The following is a 9,424-nucleotide window of genomic DNA, read 5'->3' as shown; positions in this document are numbered from 1 at the left end:
TCTACTCCTGAAATCATTGTTGCACTATATGCGAACTAATTCAGATGTAAATTAAAAAAATAAAATTAAAAAAAAATTCAGACTGGAATACAATCTAAACAATCTACAATAAACTATCATTATTCCAGTTAAAAAACAAAACAAAACAAAATAAAACAAAACAATGGTACATGATTTTTCAAACTACGTAATATATTTTCGATAAAGCAGACAAGTACTCTGCTAATATTAGAAACCACAAGTTTCAGTTTAAAGGGAAAAAAGTTACCAAAATAAAATACAAGACATTAATAAAAATATTGTCAACTTAAATTATAGTTGAAAATAGTAATATATGCTCATAATTTTATTTGTACTTTTTACTACTTTCTGTACCCTAAAAGTTCTAGAACCTATGAAGCCCATGTGCCACAGCCATACCTTCCATCTACATCTTGATTTCTAAAACCAGCCCAGTAAACAGAACCAGGGCTTCTTGAAGAACTGGATCATTTTAGGTGTAAGGCAGGCAATTTACAAAACAAGCTGGGATATCTTGTTGTTCCAGAAAGACCAATGCCAGCACATCATCTACTGAAGCAAGACGAAGGGGATGACCAGCCACCAAATGAGAATGATTTTGGCACCAAGAGGCCTAATAAAGGCAAATGAATATTTTTAAAAAATCTTTGGAACCACAGTATATGAGGAGAGTAAAAGGAAGAGAGAAGGGGAGCTCATTTGTCCACGGAGGGGTTTACCATTACACTAAAACCCTGCTATGACAATTGATAATCAAAGGTAAAGTACTAACCATGGATCCTGACACATTTGTTGTCTATACCCCAGTTGAGGCAGGAAAACTCTTTATGAAAGAATGCTATCTAAGAAATAAAAAATAACGGAGGTATTAAAAAATCACTATGCTGTAAACCCCCCAAAAGCAAACTGTTGTAGACAAAACTGGTCAATGGATACCACAACCATTACTAGTGAGTGGCTAATGGGAAAAAAAATGCATTTGCAGTGAAGAGGTCAGTCTGTTACAACATTCAAGACTGGCATCACTGGCAATGGCTGCTCACAAGGATTACATGCCCAGTGTGGTACAACGTGAAGCACGTGGCTGGCAAGTAGCTTCCAGCTTATCATGGAGAATATAGGGGATAGAGTCACAAGTTAAATGGCACCTTGTGGAAACACACAAGACAGGACACAGGTGTTCCACAGCTGGTTTGTGACATTGGAAAGTCAGGGTCAGGGGAGGAAATAGGTAACAGTTCTAGACCAAGTGAGGTTACAGGCATAAGGAGGCACACATTGTGATTGCATTTTTGTTGGAAAAATATACTCTCAGCAGATTGAGTATTGGTTAAAGAAATCTGGTCTTTGCCTGCGAGCAGATAATCAGGAGCTCTTGTTAATTGACTCAAGGGTAATGATTGAGCCTGGTGTAACAAAGGCAATAGCTAACAAAGAAAAGTAATAATTGTGACAATGTATATTTTACTCAGACATGTTTATATGTACAGACATGGTTATCATTTTGCCATATTTGCTTTAATAATTAAATAAAGACAGTGTATGTTGGCTGAAAGAGGTGATTGTAGTACGTTTTTCAGTATATTGGACTATTTTAATTAAATCTTAAAATGTTTCAGAAAAAAAATACATTCGGCCCTACTGATACTAAAAACAATTTTTTTACAAAGCAGCTGCCTAACAATTTATGCCAATTGTATCACTTTATATTTGGCACACTGAACTTTAGTTGCTCTCTTCTCCTGTTTTCTTTCTTTTGGTAATGTTCATGTGTTTTCTTTAAAAGATCTATTAGCTACTTTCCTTAAAAAGAAAAATTAGGAATTGTGAAACAAAATTATAGTGAACCAGTACCCAAGTTCCTTGCCAGTCTGAAAAGTCAGCTGAAAAAACAGTCAACAACCAAGCATGTATTTTAAGCCCAGTCTTTAAGAAATCCAGCAAGGTTTTGGGGCGCCTTGGTTAAGCATCCGACTTTGGCTCAGGTCATGATCTGATGGTTTGTGAGTTCGATCCCCACGTTGGGCTCTGTGCTGACAGCTCAGAGCCTGGATCCTGCTTCGGATTCTGTGTCTCCCTCTCTCTCTGTCCCACCCCTGCTTGTGCTCTGTCTCTCAAAAATGAATAAACGTCTAAAAATTTTTTTAAAAAAGACAAAAGAAATCGAGCAAGGTTTTGAAGATCTGCAAGACAGCCACTTCTCTTGGAATGAATAGCCCCTACCAGGTGTGGTAAACACATATACAAAGGATTTAGGTATAAATGAAAAAGAAATGTTAACATGAAAAATAAAGTCTGAGAGAGTTTACTCTTAATACCTCCACATTTAACATACCTGAGGAGGATGACTTTTTAAGTTTTTAAATCCCAACACTGTAAGACAAGTGTTGCTCAACATGTGAAATCAGGTTTCATTTAGCCTTTTCAATCTCTCAAACCATGGGATGCAAGCCTTTGGGAAATCTAACCACCATATACAGTTACAGAGTTTGTGTACTGCACAAATGTACCTCACCAAAGGGGATGTGAAAGCCAAGTAGGGCTGGGCCCAGGAAAAGTCACAAATCTAAATATATATATGTAAGACTGTACACAATTTAAGGAGATCTCAAACCCTATGAAGCCCAGGACACAAGTTCAGAAACTTTTCTTCTATTCATTTCTACCCAAATAAATGAGGTTTGCATTTTACCATATTGAGACTTTGTTGTTGAGTCAATTGTACCTCAGGCATAAAACTAATTACAAATGTGCCTTTTTCAAGGTAAAAGAAAATTTATCTTTACCAGGTTAATTAATTATTTTGTCCTTTGTTACAAAACTGATTTTTATCTAAATAAGATCTTAAGACAGTAACTCTCAAGTATTTTCTCTTGACTTCTCTTCCACTACATGAAAGGGTCACTCTCTGGCCTTTATAAATTTAATAAAAAGCTAACACTACAGAAAGCATATCTAGGAGTAAAAGTTTCAACATTTATAACTTCATGATATCTACTTTCTTTCATTTTAAAGTTTCATTCAAATAAGCAAAATTTATCAATTGAAGCTATCAGTTACAACAGCTTAAATGAATGAAATGACACAGGAACATACTCTTAGATACATACACTCATCTGTCAAAGTCAACTGATTTAATGAAAATATTTGACAAGAAAAGGAACAAAAGCATCACACTTAATTTCAGGATGCAGCTATAAATTTAAACTCAATTCTATGTGACATCACCACCCCATTCTTCAGTACAAAGAAGTCCCCAATGTCACAGCTAAAAGATCTTCCACAATAAAAAGTTTTTGTTAATATCTGATTTTCTCAAAACACTGTTAAAGTAATGTAAAGAGATCTTTTTAAGTGTATTGTAAAAATACAAAAAAGAACAGGAGAGTACTTCTGTTTCAGGCAAAATAACTTAGGAGGCTGGATAACTTAAGAAAAACTCCTGGGACAGATGCTGAAAAGTTCTGGATAAAATGTTTGTTTTGTTTTTTTAATCTCTTTACAATCATGGTTGGGCACTATGAAGAAACACTACACAAGCAAAAATGAAGCAAGAACGTAAATTAAGTGAGATAGCTAAGTGTAAGAGCTAACAGTTACCACTGATGCTTCTGATGATCAATGCTAGTGGATTCCAGCTTTTTGGTCTTTATGCAAATAAGAACACTGGAAAAAAGAAAAGAAAACGTGGGACCTAACATGACAGGTGAGATGAGAGGAGATGAGATGAAACCCAAAACTCCCTCGAAAATAAGATGAACACAGAAGCAGATAGGAAGGAAATATGTCTATTTTACCTTAGCTCTGGGAGAAGGAAAGATTCTTCTGGGAGTTTCTCCAAAAGCTGGCCCTGCATGCACAAACAAAATCTGTAGCGTCCTTGGGTGTGAAAAACTCCAAGGTGCGAATTTAATTTAAAACATTCCCGGATTCTAGAAGATGGCGGCGAAGGAGGATGCTGGTCTCACCACATCCTGCTGATCACTTAGATTCCACCTACATCTGCCTAATTTACCCCAATAATCACCAGAAGACTAGCAGAACAGACTCTCCGGAGCCAAGCGTAGACGAGAGGCCCACGGAAGAGGGTAGGAAGGGTGGAGGGGCAATGCGCGCTACACGGACTGGCGGGAGGGAGCTGGGGTGGCGGAGGGGCAGCCAGCCCACCAGGCAAGGCAGAGCCCCCGAGTCCGGCTTGCAAAAGTGGAGGGGCTGGACGGAGTGTGTTCTGACAGCCAGTGGGACTTAACATCTGGAATGTTATACGTCATCAGCTCTGCTCGGAGAGCGGGAGAGAGAGTTGTTGAGCCCCGGAGGACAGAACTCAGCTTGGCAGGGAACAAAGGCGGTGGGAATCACCGGCTCCCTCGCCCATCCTCCAGCCAAAATCCCAAAGGGAACCAGTTCCCGCCACGGAAATTGTTTGAACCGCGCAAACACCCAACACTGTGCATCTGTGGATCCATCCCTCTGGCGGGTCTGCCTCCCTCCCGGTGCTGCAGGGCCCCTCCTGAAGCGGACCACCGAAGGCAAAGAGAGCTGAGCCTACCCCTCCTGCCCCTGTGCACCTTGCGGATCCACCCCAGCTAATACGCCAGATCCCACTGAAGCAGCACCACAAGCCTGGCAGTGTGCAAGTAGCCCAGACAGAGGCCACACCACTCCAAGTGAGTCCTGCCCCTGGGAGAGGGGAAGATAAGGTACACACCAGTCTGACTGTGGCCCCCAACAGCAGGCTGGGGGCACACATCAGATCTGACTGTGGCCCTGTTTACCAACTCAAGTTACTCCAGACAGCACAGAGGAAGAGCCTTGCAGTTCCACGCCACCCCAGAGACTATCCAAAATGATGAAACGGAGGAATTCTCCTCAAAAGAAACTCCAGGAAGTAGCGACAGCTAATGAACTGATCAAAAACGATTTAAGCAATATAGCAGAAAATGAATTTAAAATAATAGTCATAAAATTAGTCGCTGGGCTTGAAAAAAGTATAGAGGACAGCAGAGAATCTATTACTACAGAGATCAAAGGACTAACAAACAGCCAGGAGGAGCTAAAAAATGCTATAAATGAGCTGCAAAATAAAATGGAGGCGACCACAGCTCGGGTTGAAGAGGCAGATGAGAGAATAGGTAAACTAGAAGATAAAATTATGGAAAAAGAAGAAGCTGAGAAAAAGAGAGATAAAAAAAATCCAGGAGTATGAGGGGAGAATTAGAGAACTAAGTGACATGATTAAGGGAAATAATGTACGCATAACTGGGATTCCAGAGGAGGAAGAGAGAGGGAAAGGAGCTGAAGGTGTACCTGAAGAAATCATAGCTGAGAACTTCCCTGAACTGGGGAAGGAAAAAGGCATTGAAATCCAAGAGGCACAGAGAACTCCCCTCAGACGTAACTTGAATCGATCTTCTGCATGACGTATCATAGTGAAACTGGGAAAATACAAGGATAAAGAGAGAATTCTGGAAGCAGCTAGGGATAAACATGCTCTAACATATAAAGGGAGACAGATAAGACTCATGACAGATCTGTCTCTTGAAACTTGGCAGGCCAGAAAGGAATGGCAGGAAATCTTCAATGTGATGAACAGAAAAATATGCAGCCTAGAATCCTTTATCCAGCAAGTCTGTCATTCAGAATAGGAGAGATAAAGGTCTTCCCAAACAAAAACTGAAGGGATTCATCACCACTAAACCAGCCCTACAAGAGATCCTAAGGGGGATCCTGTCAGACAAAGTACCAGAGACATCACTGCAAGCATGAAACCTACAGATCACAATGACTCTAAACCCATATCTTTCAATAATAACACTGAAGGTAAATGGACTAAATGCTCCAACCAAAAGACATAGGGTATCAGAATGGATAAAAAAAAAAAAAACAAGACCCATCTATTTGCTGTCTACAAGAGACTCATTTTAGACCTGAGGACACCTTCAGATTGAAAGTGAGGGGATGGAGAACTATCTATCATGCTACTGGAAGTCAAAAGAAAGCTGGAGTAGCCATACTTATATCAGACAAACTAGACTTCAACTTAAAGGCTGTAACAAGAGATGAAGAAGGGCATTATATAATAATTACAGGGTCTATCCATCAGGAAGAGCTAACAATTATAAATGTCTATGCGCCAAATACAGGAGCCCCCAAGTATATAAAACAATTAATCACAAACATAAGCAACCTTATTGATAAGAATGTGGTAATTGCAGGGGACTTTAATACTCCACTTACAACATTGGATAGATCCTCTAGACACAGGATCAATAAAGAAACAAGGGCCCTGAATGATACACTGGATCAGATGGACTTGATAGACATATTTAGAACTCTGCATGCCAAAGCAACAGAATATACTTTCTTCTCGAGTGCACATGGAACATTCTCCAAGATAGATCACATACTGGGTCACAAAAGAGCCCTTCATAAGTATACAAGAATTGAGATCACACCATGCATACTTTCTGACCACAATGCTATGAAGCTTGAAATCAACCACAAGAAAAATCTGGAAAACCTCCAAAAGCATGGAGGTTAAAGAACACCCTACTAAAGAATGAATGGGTCAACCAGGCAATTAGAGAAGAAATTAAACAATATATGGAAACAAATGAAAATGAAAATACAACAATCCAAACGCTTTGGATGCAGTGAAGGCAGTCCTGAGAGGAAAATACATTGCAATCCAGGCCTATCTCAAGAAACAAGAAAAATCCCAAACACAAAATCTAACAGCACACCTAAAGGAAATAGAAGCAGAACAGCAAAGACACCCAAATCTGGCAGAAGAAGAGAAATCATAAAGATCAGAGCAGAAATAAACAATATAGTATCTAAAAAAACTGTAGAGGAGATCAATGAAACCAAGAGTTGGTTTTTTGAAAAATAAACAAAATGGATAAACCTCTAGCCAGGCTTCTCAAAAAGAAAAGGGAGATGACCCAAAAAGATAAAATCATGAATGAAAATGGAATTATTACAACCAATCCCTCAGAAATACAAGCAATTATCAGGGAATACTATGAAAAATTATATGCCAAAAAACTGGACAACCTGGAAGAAATGGACAAATTCCTAAACACCCACACACTTCCAAAACTCAAACAGGAAGAAATAGAAAGCTTGAACAGACCCATAACCAGCGAAGAGATTGAATCAGTTATCAAAAATCTCCCAACAAATAAGAGTCCAGGACCAGATGGCTTCCCAGGGGAATTCTACCAGACATTTAAAGCAGAGATAATACCTATCCTTCTCAAGCTATTCCAAAAAATAGAAAGGGAAGGAAAACTTCCAGACTCATTCTATGAAGCCAGCATTACTTTGATTCCTAAACCAGACAGAGACCCAGTAAAAAAGAGAACTACAGGCCAATATCCCTGATGAATATGGATGCAAAAATTCTCAATAAGATATTAGCAAATCGAATTCAACAGCATATAAAAAGAATTATTCACCATTACCAAGTGGGATTCATTCCTGGGCTGCAGGGCTGGTTCAACATTCGAAAATCAATCAATGTGATACATCACATTAATAAAAGAAAAGATAAGAACCATATGATCCTGTCAATCGATGCAGAAAAGGCCTTTGACCAAATTCAGCAGCCTTTCCTAATAAAAACCCTCGAGAAAGTCGGGATAGAAGGAACATACTTAAAGATCATAAAGGCCATTTATGAAAAGCCCACAGCTAACATCATCCTCAACGGGGAAAAACTGAGAGCTTTCCCCCTGAGATCAGGAACATGACAGGGATGTCCACTCTCACGGCTGTTGTTTAACATAGTGTTGGAAGTTCTAGCATCAGCAATCAGACAATAAAAGGAAATCAAAGGCAACAAAATTGGCAAAGACAAACTCAAGCTTTCACTTTTTGCTGATGACATGATACTATACATGGAAAACCCGATAGATTCCACCAAAATTCTGCTAGAACTGATACATGAATTCAGCAAACTTGCAGGATACAAAATCAATGTACAGAAATCAGTTGCATTCTTATACACTAATAATGAAGCAACAGAAAGACAAATAAAGAAACTGATCCCATTAACAACTGCACCAAGAATCATAAAATACCTAGGAATAAACCTGACCAAAGATGTAAAAGATCTGTATGCTGAAAACTGTAGAAAGCTTATGAAGGAAATTGAAGAAGATATAAGGAAATGGAAAAACATTCCGTGCTCATGGATTGGAAGAATAAATATTGTTAAAATGTCAATACTACCCAAAGCTATGTACACATTCAATGCAATCCCAATCAAAATTGCACCAGCATTCTTCTCAAAGCTAGAACAAGCAATCCTAAAATTTGTATGGAACCACAAAAGGCCCCGAATAGCCAAAGTAATTTTGAAGAAGAAGACCAAAGCAGGAGGCATCACAATCCCAGACTTTAGCCTCTACTACAAAGCTGTCATCATCAAGACAGCATGGTATTGGCACAAAAACAGACACATAGACCAATGGAATAGAATAGAAACCCCAGAACTAGACCCACAAAAGTATGGCCAACTCATCTTTGACAAAGCAGGAAAGAACATCCAATGGAAAAAAGACAGTCTCTTTAACAAATGGTGCTGGGAGAACTGGACAGCAACATGCAGAAGGATGAAACTAGACCACTTTCTTACATCATTTACAAAAAGAAACTCAAAATGGATAAAGGACCTAAATATGAGACAGGAAACCATCAAAACCCCAGAAGAGAAAGCAGGGAAAAACCTCTCTGACCTTAGCCATAGCAATTTCTTACTTGACACATCCCCAAAGGCAAGGGAAACAAAAGCAAAAATGAACTATTGGGACCTTATGAAGATAAAAGCTTCTGCACAGCAAAGGAAACAATCAACAAAACTAAAAGGCAACCGACAGAATGGGAAAAGATATTTGCAAATGACATATCAGACAAAGGGCTAGTATCCAAAATTTATAAAGAGCTCACCAAACTCCACACCCGAAAAACAAATAATCCAGTGAAGAAATGGGCAGAAAACCTGAATAGATACTTCTCTAAAGAAGACATCCGGATGTACTCGCTTCAGCAGCACATACACTAAAATTGGAACAATACACAGAAGATTAGCATGGACCCTGCGCAAGGATGACATGCAAAGAAGACATCCAGATGGCCAACAGGCACATGAAAAGATGCTCAACGTCACTCCTCATCAGGGAAATACAAATCAAAACCACACTCAGGTATCACCTTATGCCAGTCAGAGTGGCTAAAATGAACAAAACAGGAGACTATAGATGCTGGAGAGGATGTGGAGAAATGGGAACCCTCTTGCACTGTTGGTGGGAATGCAAACTGGGGCAGCCGCTCTGGAAAACAGTGTGGAGGTTCCTCAAAAAATTAAAAATAGACCTACCCTATGACCCAGCAGTAGCAC

General features: G+C 39.3%; 1 non-coding gene across 1 annotated transcript; it reads left to right on the top strand.

Moving 5' to 3' along the window:
* The first annotated feature begins 9,060 nt into the window (after positions 1-9,060).
* LOC132670512 (U6 spliceosomal RNA) lies at positions 9,061-9,162 on the top strand. Its single transcript, XR_009606748.1, has one exon. It is a non-coding gene; the product is annotated as a U6 spliceosomal RNA (small nuclear RNA).
* Positions 9,163-9,424: the final 262 nt, after the last annotated feature.

The sequence above is a fragment of the Panthera onca genome, chromosome B3, assembly GCF_046562875.1.
Source record: "Panthera onca isolate mPanOnc1 chromosome B3, mPanOnc1 haplotype 2, whole genome shotgun sequence".
Classification (NCBI taxonomy): Eukaryota; Metazoa; Chordata; class Mammalia; order Carnivora; family Felidae; genus Panthera; species Panthera onca.
This window is presented reverse-complemented; position numbering and strand designations above follow the sequence as displayed.